Source organism: Cupressus sempervirens, chromosome 1 (assembly GCF_028749045.1).
Source record: "Cupressus sempervirens isolate cs-2001-9-10 chromosome 1, ASM2874904v1, whole genome shotgun sequence".
In the NCBI taxonomy this organism is placed as follows: Eukaryota; Viridiplantae; Streptophyta; class Pinopsida; order Cupressales; family Cupressaceae; genus Cupressus; species Cupressus sempervirens.
Window position 1 is genome coordinate 357,740,847 of NC_143118.1, and position 16,172 is coordinate 357,757,018.

The window sequence follows — 16,172 nt, forward strand, 5'->3', positions numbered from 1 at the left end:
GGCATCATAAAATCCATCCTCTCCAAACCAAGAAGATATAAACCAAAGCAGAAACTAATCCTGCACTGTCACCCCATCACTGTCACAAGCTCCCACTAAACTGTGTATCCAAGCTATCCATGACATCATGATGAAAATACCATCCTTTAACCATGAGAATCAACCAAGGCATCAAACCATCAAAGAACTCAAAGTGCACATCATGAGCTCCTCAAAAGAAACTAAATAACCATGATCCTCAACTAAGAAGATATACCACCATAACTGAATTAAAAATCCAAGCTAATGAACATCAAGGATGTACCTGTATATCCAATCATAGCATGCCAAAATCCATGACACCATGATCACATCCATGAACTGAGCATCTGGCTCTCAAAGTGTCCAACCTGTCAGCATAATCAACCATAATCCTCCACCATGACTGTACTTGGTAACAACATCTCATCCCTTCTACATGAAGATAAAATCATGTGCCTTAGGGTATAGACAACCCAAATCCAAGCCACCAATCTGAATATGCATCAATAATGAAAGATCAATGGGCAAAGACAACCCATAACCAAGCTATAAATGCAACCTATAAGCATAGACCGCTTACAACACTGCACAACTTGTAGACCCAACAAGTCATCATGCATATCCAAACCAAACACTGATAACCATATCATCATGAGACCAAACTTGAGTATACAATGACATCAAAACTTAAATCTCCAATGCCATAAACTCACAATGTTACCATAGTCAAAATATATCTATAAGCTGTTCAGATAAATATACCACCAAATAAATTATGCTAAACCTGCACCAAATCTGAACCAATGTGTAGAGCTCTCCAAGAGCTTTCCATTGACTACTCGAAGTCCAAAATCCGACTCCGTATGCCCAAGTTATGCCCTAATCCGTGCTCAAAATAAATAACATCTGAATTTAGGGCTCTTAAAACCTGACAAAATTTCAAAATCACAGAACCAAACCTACACCATCTTGTAGTGCTCTGAATTAGCTTTCCAACGCCTATAAGAACTTTGAAATCCGATATTTTGAGAGAAAGTTATGGCCATTTTACTAAAACTGTCTTTTTACCATTTTTAGTACGATTTTTTATTTTTTAATTTTTTTCAGTGACGAAAATTTCGACGGGATTAAATTTGATGGCCATCATGGGCTGAAACCAAAAAAAACTCTTTCATTTCCTCTGAACATGGCCAAACTAGGGCATATTATATATTAAAATTTATGGAAATGTTGACTCGGATCCAATGGTGAGGTCTATTTTTACCCAGGAGGTCATTTTTGCAAGCTACCCCCAAAACCCTCATTTTAAATGAAACATCCAAAAAAAGAAAAAAAAATCTTTTCCTCCAACAATTTCACATGCCCAAATCTTTTAACATCCCATCATAACAGCAAATCCAAAACCCTCAGACCTGCAATAAATCATTCATATATCTTGCCCTTTCTTTTATCCTCTCATGCATTCCCATGGATTCAATCTAGGGTTACAAATAATAAAACCATAGCTCTGATACCACTTGTAAGGAAACTTGGCAGTAAAGAATATAACCGTTTTCACATAACCCATAATAGATTTGAAATAAATACGAAATTAAAATCCACATGCAAGAGAATAGAGAACATACCCACAAAATGTGACACAAAATATACCCTGAGAAACCCTCATTGAGGGAAAAAACCCAGCCTCCAAAAGCATCCATCATCATGTATTATTCAGCAAAAAATACCATTGCCATACAACCATGGAAGCTTTCATGGCCATAGCCACAACCGAGCAAACTATGTGAACAAGCATGAATCCACACTTCCCATGCCATGCTTTCAACCTTCACAAATGCTCCTTTGGCTAATCTGTCAAGCCTTGTCCCGCTCAACTCTTGCCTTTTGTCTTCTCCTTGTCACTCTTACTCTCACTCTCTCTCTCTACAACAACTACCCTTGTGGCTACTTATATAGTAGCAAGTCCCACAAAACCATCAAGTGGTATTACATAAACCATGTGCTAAAAACCATGTGCTACCTAACCCACTGACCCCACATTTAATATTGGGCATTTAATTCTTTATCCCAATATTAAATAATTACATGAAATATTATCACAATGTTACAATACAACTTATCAAAAATATTCTATGGGAATCTTTACATGTTGCACGTCCATCTAGGCACAACATTACATAACAAAAATAAAATATAACAATATTATGCAATGTGTGCAACACCCATTATCTCAACATCTTAGTTAGGTAAAGCCATCAATTTGTGGATAAGAAAAGAAAAAGATAAGAATGATGGTAATCCTCTTTAAAAAAATAGAAACATCACTGATTAAGGCTCCACAATCCCTGAATCCCAAATTTTACAAAACCTCTCTTTCAAAAGTAAAAGATCCATTTAGTTAGTTACTACGCCGTATACATACATAAGACTTTTAAAAAGATACTCATTTTAACATTTAATTATTAGTCTATCCATGCTTAATGCATTTATTATCAAAATTAATTATTTTATATTACTTATAAATTATAAAATAATGAATATATTTATATAATTAAAAATCAAGTAACTAATTGTTCTCTTCAAACCACTGCAAGTGAAAGATATTTATCAAACATCAAAAAAGGAAGTCTTCCCATGACCTTTTCATTTGTTCAAATTGATATTATCTCCTCCTCTCAGGAAAGATGTTATATTCCTTGGTTTTAACCTTTTTGTTTTTGTATCTCAATTGTTTTTGCAGGTTTCAGGAAATTGTGCCATTGAATGCTGGGAACATATTGGGTATAGAAGACAATGGTCCTGCTGCAAAGTGGTTAGCCCTAATTCGCCATACATTGAACAAAGATAGAAATCAAAGCTTCAGTTTTACATCTTGTAGAAAGGATGGGTCAATATCTTCGGAGGATCAAATTTACAATTTCGATTCTGATTTTGAGGGTTCTTAAGAGCATAACAATTTTGCTCAATTTGGGCCACTTTCATCAGAAGATGAAAGTTCATTCAGTGGGAGAGACTCACCATATTCTCTTTACCGTAGCCCAATCTCATACAGTTCTTCATCAGAAAGATCCTCATCCAACTTGGGTGAGATGAATTACAACTTCAATTCAGATGTGCCAAATTATTGCTTGGGAGCTAGCAAACAGATGGTTGGCATTTTTCTGTGTGTTTGGGTGCGTAGTGATCTGAGAAAACATGTCAGAGATATAAAAGTTTCTTGTGTTGGTTGTGGGCTAATGGGCTACCTTGGAAACAAGGTATAATTAGAAAACTTGTTTCATGTTTTCCACGCTATTCAAATGAACTATTATTGTAGGGAATAATTCATTTCAAGATTTAAAAAGTTGTTCAATATTCTTGTATCTAAGATTACTCATACTCCAGAGGAATACCTATTTAACAGATATTTTACTTGTTTACAGGGCTCTGTTTCGATCAGCATGCTATTCAATCAGACAAGCTTCTGCTTTGTTTGTAGCCATTTGACATCGGGAGAGAAAGAAGGTGATGAGATATTGAGGAATTCTGATGTGAGGGAGATAATGAAGAAGACCCACTTTCGCCAAACAAACAAGATTCTCTCACAGAAAACCCCAGAGAGAATTTTGGAGCATGAGTAGGTTTTAATATTGTATCCTTATACTCCCAAATAGATATTGAATAACTCAATACGATTAAATTTTTAAAGAAAAAGCAAATGAGAAAACTTCATATGAGATCTTACAATTATCTATAATAATTTATGACAAGGGTTTAGGTAATATGCTGTCTGTCTGATTTGGTTCTATATTTTCTTTCCTTTTGCAGTCGAATTATTTGGCTTGGAGATTTGAATTATCGTCTTGCACTCCATTATTCTGACAGTAAACGACTCATGGGAAAAAACAACTGGGAAACTCTATTGGAAAATGATCAGGTAGATGCGTAATCTATGGCATTGGATTGAAATGACAGGGTTTGAATTATTTTATGACCCAAATCAGAAAAAAATCTTTCTTAATGAATAATTCTATTTAACATTCACAGATGTGCTAATATTTTATTTATTTATTTATTTTATTTTATTTTCTGTGAATTCAACCAAATTGGATTTTCATGGCAGCTTACAAATGAATGATTCCTTAACATTCATAGTTGTGTTAATATTTGATTAAAACTTTATAATAACTTTTCCTAATAATCTTTTTGTTTGTGAACTTCATCAAATCTTGGATTTTCATGGCAGCTTAGAAATGAGAAGAATAGAGGACATATATTTGAAGGATGGAATGAAGGAAAAATATATTTTCCTCCAACATATATTTTCCTCCAACTTACAAGTACTGCAGAAATTCAGAGCAATATTCTGGCGAAAATCTTAAATCAAAGGGAAAGAGACGCACACCAGCATGGTGAGTTCAACTTAGATGTTTTCTCATATACAGAAAACTCGAGAAACTGTCGAATCTAGCCTAATAATTACTTTTTCAGATCAATATTGTATCCTGCTGTGATTTTAATTCTTTAGTTTCTACGTGCTATTCCTATCAAAATACATTTCTTTAAATATTTAATGTATTATCTTCTTTTGTACAGGTGTGATCGTATACTTTGGTATGGTAAAGGTTTAAGACAACTTTGTTATGTTCGTGGAGAATCAAAATTTTCTGACCATCGACCTGTGTATTCATTTTTTATTGTAGAAGGAAAAACTAAAATTGATGAGATTAGGTGCAAGATTCCAAGTCAAAAAACTCTTCATTGAATCCTTAAATTAAAGATAACACTTAAGTTGCAAGCTTTTGGCCACATTTTTCAATCTATTGGATAGATGTTTTTACTGGCCATAAACTACTGTAAAAGAGGAGAATAGTAATATCTCTTATACAATAGATAATTAGTTGTTTATTTGGTCAATTATATTCATAGTTTTAAAAAATAGTTTTTGTTCTATGTAATATTTCTATTTCTTTAAATGGGAGCACAAAAAAACCTAAGATCAATGGGAGCGATATGTAGGCTAATATTGTAATCTGTAATTGAAGGTTAATACATAACTAGTATTATACTATCATTTCTTTGTAAGTTCTTGAACTTATATCATAAAAGTTTCATTAAAGTAAAATTGAGTTTGGAGTAAGTTGGTTTGATTTAAGATATTTTATAGAAAGATATTAACTACCCATATTGAGTTTGGAGTAAGTTGGTTTGATTTAAGGTATTTTATACAAAGATATTAACTACCCACTACTTAACTTTATGGAATTTTCACAATCCATTTGTAATGAAGATCATTTGTGGGTTTGAGATAGACACCTATGCTATCATGATCTTATTACATGGTCAAGTTTGCTCAGATGTTTGATGCTAGATCTAACTCTTTTATTAAGCTCTCAATGGCCATATCAATGACATTTAGCTTTCTCATAGTGATTCTATGAGTCATATCCCTTTGTATAAAATTCATGCAGGGTCTCACAATTTTCTTCAATAAAATTTAATAAATCATATAATTCAAGATGTTAACTTGTAAACTTAGAAAGGAATTCTTCCCAAACCTTTCAACCAACTCATCTTTCTTGTTCTCAAGTGTAAAAGCACATCTCTTCACATTGTAAGGGATGAGTATGCACATAAATAGGGCATCTAGTAGGCTTAGAATTCAATTCCCTTTTACTTCATATTTTGACAAAGTACTAAAGCATGTGCTTTGTGCTCTTCATGTAATAAAAAAATTGCAACAAAAGAAAATAGTATGTTAGTAGACATATGCATTAACCTAATGGGGCTTAAGGACCACCTCCAATCAAACATCCATGAAAAAAGAGAGAAAAAAATAAAGTTAAAGAGGTGAGAAAAATTGATCCAATATAAAATGGTTCATTATTCATGTGAGAACTCACAACTGAATTATAATAAAGAATTATTTAAAAGGGAAAAGAAAAGAAAAAGACTAATCTCAGGTCAGTTCTACATAAAGATACAAATAGATTGTGATGCATGTATGTGTGACTACATGTGTGTCCAATTAAATTGTCAAAGTTCTAAATAAATTAACCATAAAAACAACAATAAGCAATAACAATTGAGATGTGTTTTAAAAAATAAGCTTAGAGATCATTCAAAGCATAAAGTAATAATATGAAAACCACAAAGCTCATTTTGATGCCAATTTATCTTGGATATTTGGTCTTGATATATATTCCCACTAGCTTGCCAAGAGTGCACAATAATGCTCAAAAGTTGTGAAAAATGGATGCAAATATGTTATTGCAATGAAGATATAGTGATGGATTGATAATGACAATGCAAGATTATTTGATAATGAAAATGAATGGGTTATGGATGCTAAATTTAACATGAAAATGAGTAGAGTAAATTTTCATAATATGGTTGTGGGATATTTGTGAACCAAAATAGAAGTACTAAATAGAAAATATTTTAAAACCAAAATACATGAATTAAATAGAAATGGAGGAAGGTGGAGGGTTGTCAAATGTACCATGTGTCCTCTTTTAGGTCAAGTTAGATGAACATTGTTGGAGATGGGGGATAAGCAAAAATTGGTGAAGTAACATTGAATGAAGGTTGAAATAGCCAAGTGTCAAATGATGTCCCCACAAATAAAAAAGTCATTTTCCAAAAAAATGAAAATGAAAATGTGCACATATTTAGGGAGGTTATGATAGAATTGGTTAGAGGGGAGGTTGAGAGGATAAGTGGATAAAGTGGCTTGGAAGATGGGGATTGACTTAAAATGGGAGTTAGAGGATGGTTAAGGTTAGGAGCTATGCACTCAATTAAAACTAAATAAAATAATTTAATAGAAAGTGAAGGAAATGGATAAGAGTTTAAATTCATTGAAGAAAATAAATTTATTCAATTGATTTAATCTAGGAATGGGAAAAGAGTGGAAATTGATTAATTTATTAAATTGACTTTAAAGGTATATAAATATATAAATATATATATATATATATATATATATATATATATATATATATATATATATATATATATATATATATATATATATATATATATATATATATAATAACATTAACTAATTAAATCTAGTGCATAATTATTTAATCAATAGTACAACAATGTTCTAGTGTGATAACTTGAATAAATTCAATTAATAGGATAAGTCAAATTTAGGTGTCAATGGTATGTCTCAAACCTACCACTTGATGATAAAAAAACATGTGATCTAGAAGTAAACTCAAGTAACTAGTCTGCAAAGGATCATATGTATAAATAAATATTTAATTAGGTAAATATTATTTTTCTCTAAAATCATATTTAGTACAATTTAGGGAGTATCTAATCACTTTGAATGAAAATGCATAATCTTGACATCTAAGCTTGATAAGATGCATGTATATAAATGAAAAAGAGCCATTTTACCAAATAAAGAGGAGTATACCCCACAAGAAATAATAAAATTGAAAAAAAAGATACAAATGAAGGACTAAGATTCCTATAAAATAATGTTACTAAAAAGAGTAGGAACATGATGAACACCACCAAAGAAAAAAGAAGTTTTTGAAAACTACCCAAAGACAATTTCTATTACATTGAAACTAAAGAGAATTATTTAAAATTTTAGGTTGAATATTAGGATCAATAAGACAAAATTCTCTATCATTGATTGCAATGAAACCACTCGATTTATTATCAAATAGAGGAAAAGGAAACAATATGAAATTTAGAGGAAGATATAGTGAATGCATCAACCGACATGAGTGATCCCAATGGTGCTACTTAACTTGTTAAAAACATATTGTGGGTAAAAAAAAAATGTATCAATAGTTTTAAAATATTGATCAATATAAAATGGAATGTCAACTCCATACAACAAAGATTGCATGATTACTTATATATTAAGTGAACTATATCTCACAAAAAATAAAGGAAATTAGCCATTGCATCTACCTAATTCATGGGAATCTAAAATAGATATATAACTTGCTAAAAGTTGAATCTAAGGAAGCACCAACAACAATAGTAGAAAAACTCCTGTATTACTAACAAGGGACAAGATTGAGAGATCAACTTAAATTATGTTTCAAACTTTAGTGCCTAAAGGAAAAGAGGCATTAGTAGAGCATGCACATAATAGTATCTACAACTAAAAAATGGTGCACACAATAAGAGACAAAAGCATGAACACATATACTATTTTATTACAAGTAATAAAGTTCACACAAAAAAGTCACCCTAAAAATTTATATAACTAAATGCACGAGCATATAAATAATAAACAATGTGATTTAAAACCTCAAAAAAAATGCATAATAACTTGGCAATTTATCTTAGTCATCTGCATGCTCAAAAAATTGGAACATAAACCAACAATTTGAGCTATGCTTCGTTGACATTCCCAAAAGAGAGTCAAGCTACCTTGGTTATGTCCCATTGTTGCAAAGAGAATTGATTGACAAAGTGTGAATTTAATAAACCTAAGAAACACAAAAACTTATATATGAATACATAATTATACAATGTTATTACAATTATAGAAGCTAGAAATACTTCCCTAAAAAATATCATATATCAAGCCTATTGCATTCATTTATTGGACCATAACACATAGGTGTTGGAAATATAAGAGAAGTAACTTAGAGGGGAGGGGTAAATTAGTTATTACAAAAATATAACCTAGATCCCTTAGATGTCAATGCAAATCAAAACTTAGTGTAAACATAACTCTGCTATAACTCAAAAAATACACAGGCACTTAGTTTACACTAACAAATGTTGTAACTCGGTAAACACTGAAATAACTCAGCAAATGCTTATCATAAAAATATTAAGATATTATCTATAATTGATCTTATTTAAACCTAGTTGCATACACATAAAAGAAATAGAATGAACACAATTGACACCAGGATTTAATGTTGAAACTCGATTTGGGAAAAACCACCAATTGTAACTAGTTATTGATTTTCACTCTTTTGAAGTGAGCCTTGTTAGGAGCCAACCCTATTGGAGGTTACAAAACACACTATTAGGTGTGACCCTGTTAGAGTTTTTAATCACCTTGTCAGGAGTGGCCTTCTTAGAGGTGTTTGAACAATTCAATAGAAATGCCACCTTATTAGAGGATTTACAAATAGCTATCAAACCAACTCTATTAAGAGATTTAGATCAATGCTACAATAGTTAGAGAGTAACAATTAGATGACCTAATTTCTAATGTAATTGAATGTATCTTTGCATCTCAACAAGGATACTTTGTTTATCCTTCTAATTCACTTCTTCTAAGTATCATTAAACAATTATGTTCAACAATTTCAATCCTCAACTTGACCTTGTATTAATATCTTACACATTGTCAAGTCAGCTTGAATACAACTTAGAATAATTAATATTCATCTTCTTAGTTAGCTAGAACCAACAATCAATTCAATTGAACTCAATATGCCAAAACAAGAAAATTCTTTGTTAACCAAGTGAATTTGTTTAACACTGCATATTCACAAAGTTCCTTTAGTAACCAAGTGAACTCAATTAACACTGGTTTCATCCAACATTTCCTTCATTAGTCAAGTGAGCTTGGTTAACACTCAAACTCTGCAAACTTTACTTTGTTTCTTGAGTGAACTTAGTAGACATTGTCTTTTGAACTAGGAAAACTCTAGAATGCTCAGAAAATACAAGAAACTATCTTCAATGCCCAACTAAGCTCAACATACATTGACTGGCAATGATATGACATTTTTTGTAATATCAAAGACAATACATAATTAATCAATTATTTCCAACAATCTCCCTCTTTGGCATTGATGGAAACACAACATGTCATAATGCAATGAAATTTTAGAGAAAGAATAAAATAAGGAACATATCCTTAGTTTCATTTTGATTCTTATCCATGAGAAATCCTTCTATCAGTGTTAACTCCTTCTTCCTTGAATTCCTCCCTTTGTCAGCAAAACTTTGTCTTCAACATCTTCTTCTGATAGAAAACTCTATGTTTGATATTAGACCAAGTTCATTCTCCCTTTTTGACATCTCTTTCACTTTATCTTTATAAAACTTCTATGATATATGATAGTAAACTTCTCCTTCTTTAACAGCTTATGCCAAAGATAATATTCAGTGAATATCAATGTACCTCATGTCCTAATTCATTTACAATATGTCATTGTCAATATTGTAACAACTGATTGATCTTCAACATGCTCTAGTTGATGCATCACTAAACTTCATTTAGTGAGCTTTAGATAGGGAAATGACCCCTAACTTACCTCTTAGATACAAAAATGCATCCTTAGGTAATGGCTTAACAAATATATCTATAATCTATTCTTTCGTATTCACATATTCCAATCAAAACCTCTTTATCTTGTAACAATTCTCTCAAAAAATGATTTTTTATAGCAACGTGTTTTTTTTTGGTATGCATCATAGGATTCTTTGATATATTGATTGCACTAGTGTTATCACAGAAGATAACCAATGGATCCTTGATTTCTATCTTTATACATGTCAATAGTTGCTTGAACCAAACAACATTTGAATAGTTAACTACTACTACCACATATTCTACCTTTTTTATCGACTAAGAAAATACAACTATATTTCTTTCTTGCCCAAGACACTAGTCTTTTACCAAACAAGAATGATCTAGTATTGGTTCTCTCTCAGTCATCAACATTTCCTACCCAATTAGCATTTGTGAATGCTTTCAAATCCAAACTACTTCCTTTTTTGTACCCTAAACCATAGTCTTTAGTACCTTTTAGATATCTCATGATTCTTTTGATTACCATCATGTGATTTTCTTTGGGATATTTTGAGAATCTTGTCATCATAGAAATTGCTAATGCAATATGAGGCCTTGTATGCACTAAATACTGCAATTTTCTAATCATTGATATGTATGTGGTATGATCTACCTCCTTGGAATCATCATTTTTGGAAAGCTTATGTCCAATAGACATAGGAGTCCCAAATGGTCTTTAATCTTCCATTCCAAATTTCTTTAGTATCTCCTTGATATATTTAGATTGAGTAATGTAGATACCATCTTTCTTCTATTGGATCTACAATCCAACAAAGAATCTTATCTCTCCAGACATAAAAATATCAAATTATTTACTCATTTCTTCTTAAAATGCCTTGCATAAGTCATCATTTTTTGTAAATAAAGTATCATCCACGAATATTTATGCTAGCACAATCTTTTTGTATGGTCCTTATTTGATATATATATATATATATATATTGTTGTTATCATTTCTTCTTTGAAAACTAATCTTTATCAAGTAGTTATGAAGTCTTTCATACCAAGCTCTAGGATCTTTCTTGAAACCATACAATGCTTTGTGTAATTTACAAAATATATCTCTTTTCTTGGGATTTAAAAACCTTCAAGTTGTTCTATGTAGACTTCCCATCAAGAATTCCATTCAAGAATGTAGATTTTACATCCATTTGATAAAATTTAAATCCTCTATGAGTTGTATATGCTAGTAAAGTTCTAACACCTTCCAATCTTGCAACAAGAGAAAAAGTTTCACCATAATCAATACCTTCTTCTTGAGAATAACCTTTGCATATTAACCTTGCTTTGTTTTTGGAAACTTCTCCATCTTCATTTAGCTTATTTCTGAATACCCACTTTGTGCTAATTATATTTTTATCCTTTGGTCTATGAACAAGAGTCCAAGTCTTATTATTCTCTATCTATGAACTATTTCCTCATTCATAGCTTCAATCTAACTTTTATTAGCCAAATCATCTTTAACATTTCAAGGTTCAAATTCAACAAGCAAACATGTACCTTTGAATTTTTTTCTTGTCATTGTTCCACCGGACTTGTCTCCAATGATTTGATCAGGTACATAATGCCTTTTGAAATATCTTTCTAACACAGGTACTTTGGATTTAGAGTTTTTTCACTAACCTCTTCATGGTCTTCTATATTAAGCTTGGGTCCCACTGTCTGTGACTCGGGTCCATCATACTTGGATTGATCTAGTAATAGTTTGGTAGCTTCTAACTATGACTCGAGTCCTTTATACTATGACTCAAGTTGCACTAGATGCAACTCGATATCTTTTGATGATTTTGGGGACTCCATAGGTGAAGCTTTCTAACTTTCAGATAGATTTGGCAATGTACAAGGTTCATAGTAAACAAATCTTCTATAATCCTTAGGTTCTTTGTTGCTCTCTTCTTCACTCTTTTCTACAAACTCATCAATTCTCACATGTGCACTTTCTATGATTTTATTTATAGATAAATTCAAACATTTGTATGCTTTCCTTCTATAGGAGTATCCTAGGAATATGCCTTCATCACCTTTGACATCAAATTTTCCTTTCCTTGATTCTTTCAAGATATAAAATTTGCTACCAAATACTTTTAAGTAACTTACATAAGGTTTGTAACCATACCATATTTCATAAGGAGTTTGATTTGAGTCTTTCTTTAGCTCTACTCTATTAAAGGTATGCACTACAGTGCTAATTGCTTCATTCCAATATTTGATTGCAACATTTTTTTCTATCATCAATGTTCTTGCACAATCCATGATGGATCTATTCCTTCTTTCAGCTATACCATCCTACTGAGGTGTACCAGGGGCTGATATCTATCTCTTAATTCATTTTTCAATGTAGAATTCATTGAACTCATTGGAAATGAATTCACCGCCTCTATTTTATCTCAAATATTTAAGCTTCTTTCTAGTTTTTTCCTCTACTCTTGCTAGATACCACTTAAATTTTTTGAAAGCTTCAATTTTTTCTTTTAGATACATTATAGTCATCATTCTAGAATAATCATCAACAAAAAGAATGAAAAACTTATCTCCACTATAACTCTCTATTCCAATAGGTCCACATAATTCTATATGTACAAGCTCTAATTCTTCTTCTAAATGATAGTTCTTGCTTTTAAAACTAGTTTTTCCCATCTTACCAATTTGAAAATTTTTGCATAGACCCATATCAAGTTTTCTCAAGCTAGGAATACCTCTTACTCTTCTATTTTTTCTTATCCTGACCAAATTATCAAAGCTTACATGACATAATATTTTGTGTCATAACCAGCTTTCTTCTACTTGGGCAATAAAATGTGAAATTTCACTGAGATCTAGGTAGAATCGATTGCCTTTTTTTTGTTTGCTAGACCCATCTAGATTACCTTTTCCATCTAGGAATTTGGCCTTCCCATTCATGAATTCTCTCTTGAATCCAATGTTATTCAACTGTGCCATGTACTTAATAGATTATTCTTTAGTCCTTCAACCCAATAAGCATTGTCACATCTAAGTTCATTGGTTAATGAGATACACCCTTTTTCCTTTATGTAGTAAGGTTGATTGTTTCCAAATCTCACACTGCCATCATCATAATGTTCCATGCGTTCAAACTTTGTTTTCTCTCTAATCATATGATGTGAGGAGACACTATCAATAATCCATGTATTATTTTTTCTAACATGAGAGATAAGTATTATTTTATCTCCTTCATCATCAAATTCATCTTTTATAGCAATATATACCATTTCATCTTCATTTTTATTAGAATCTTTAGCCATAAAACAAGATTTCTTACCTTTGTCATTGTAGTCCTTATAGTTTTTGAATTCCTTCTTTCCTTTGAACTTATTGCTTTTCTTTTCATCTTTATCTTCTTTCTTTGGGCACCTTGCAGTAATGTGACCAGCTTCTTCACAAGAAAAATAGATTGGAGGAATCTTACCTTTGTACTTTCCTCTGTCATTGGAATATTTCCTTACAAGTAGGGCTTCAACAACTTCAAGATCACTGTCTGAACTATCTTCTTTTCTCCACTTTCTAATTGCTTGACTTTTGATTTCTTACCCTTTTTCTTGAGTGAAAGCTTGGCTTCAAGTGCATACTCACTACCTTTGGAACTAAGGACATAGTTATCATAGTTATCCAACTCAAAAGCTATCAATCTTCCAACTAGAGCATCCAAAGTTATATTACTATTTGGATCACATCTCATTTCTTGAATAGAAGACACTCTAATAGAATACATAGGAAGAAGGGTTCTAAGTACCTTTCTCACAACTATTTTGTCATTAATTCTCCTCCAAATTCTTTGATTATGCTCACACTTACTTTAATTCACTCAACATATTTTGTAATGTTTCATCTTCATTTGATCAAACTATCCTCTAAGGCTTTTGGCTTTAACTCTTCTTACATTATCATCTCCTCCATAGATGGCTTTTAGTTTGATCCACATATCACAAGTTGTAGTGCAACTTTCGACTTCATCAAATTTAGCATAATTAAGAATAGAAGCAATGTCAATCATCATCATATTATGATTTTTCTTTTCAATAATTTCTTCAACTGATAATGTTCCAATAGGAGTCTTGTATTCACTATCAAGATATTTACAACCTGAATCACTGACAGTTGCTAGTTGTAACCTCATAAATTCTTTCCATGCTGCAAAGTTGTCTCAGATCAACTTGGGAATCTCTCTTTTGTAAGATATCTTGATCTTTATCTTTGGTCCTTAAAACCTTCTTTGCAAGCACCAAAAGATCTAATACCAATTATTGGAAATATAAGAGGAGTAACTGAGGGGGGAGGGGTGAATCAGTTACTACAAAAATATAACTCGGATCCCTTAGATGTCAATACAAATCAAAACTCAATGTAAATAGAACTCTGTTGTAAGTTGGCTAATGCATAGGCACTCATTTTACACTAACAAATGTTGTAACTCAGTAAACACTGAAATAACTCAACAAATTATTATCATGAAAATCTAAAGATATTATTTTTAATTGATCTTACTTTAACTTAATTGCATACACATAAAAAAAAATAGCATGAAAACAATTGACACCAAGATTTAAGACGGAAACTCAATTTAGGAAAAACCACCGATTACAACTAGTTACTGATTTTCACTCTTTTGAAGTGATCCAGATCCAACCCTGTTAAAGGTTACAAAATACACTATTATGTGTGACCCTATTATAGGATTTAATCACCCTATTAGGAGTGGTCTTGTTAAAGGTCTTTAGACAATTTAATAGAAATTCCACCTTGTTAGAGGATTTACAAATAGCTATTAAGCCAACTCTGTTAGTAGATTTAGATCACTTTTATAATGGTTAGAGAGTAACAATGAGATTACCTAATTTTTTATGCAACTTAATTACTGATTATAGATCTCAAATCTGGCTTGTATATTTGATCCTTCTTGATCAAATGTATCTTTGCATCTCAAAAAGTATGTTTTGCTTAGCCTTCGAATTCTCTTCTTTAAGCATCATCAAATCTTCAATTATGTTCCACACTTTCAATCCTCAACTTGATCTTGTATTTATATCTTACACATTGTCAAGTTGGCTTGAATATAACTTAGAATAATTAATAGTCATCTCCTCAGTTGGCTAGAACCAACAAACAATTCAATTCAGCTCAATATGCCAAAACAAGAATATTCTTCATTAGCCAACCTTGCTTAGTAGATAATAATTCATGGTAATTTTCTTGTGTTAACCAAGTGAAATCAGTTAACACTACATTTTCACAAAGTTCCTTTGGTAACCAAGTGAACTTGGTTAACACTACTTTCATCTAAAATTTCCTTCATTAGCCGAGTGAGCTTGGTTAGCACTCAACTTCTGCAAACTTTACTTTGTCTCCTGAGTGAACTCGGTATACATTGTCTTCTAAACTATGCAAACTTTGGAATGTTCAACAGAAATAGGAAACTATCTTCAATTCTCAAGTGAGCTTGGCATACACTAACTAGCAATGATATGAAATTTTGTGTATCATCAAAGATAGTACACAATTAATCAATTGTTTCCAACAATAGGCTAGTGTACTAAACACGGGTTACATTGTTTCTTCTATATGTTATGATGAACAATATTAAGGAGATCACTGGGAAATGCACTATGGTATAACAAAAGTAGAATATATAGGTCAAGGATGCATATGATATGAATACAACCAATCCAATCAATTTTGGGTGTAAATTTTATGATGTGTGTGTGTGTGTGTTTGTATGTATTTATATATGTACACACACATGATATATATAGTCTTTCATCTTGTCATTTATTTTAAGACCTACTCCATCTTTATGTCTTCTCTTTTTTTCTTTTTTCATACCGTAGGGCTTCTTTTCTTTTTATTTTCCTAGTTTTTT

At 31.5% G+C, this 16,172-nt stretch overlaps 1 pseudogene; it reads left to right on the forward strand.

The window, feature by feature from the left end:
- LOC149577730 (uncharacterized) overlaps window positions 1-10,382 on the forward strand; it is a 62,958-nt pseudogene extending 52,576 nt beyond the window's left edge.
- Window positions 10,383-16,172: the final 5,790 nt, after the last annotated feature.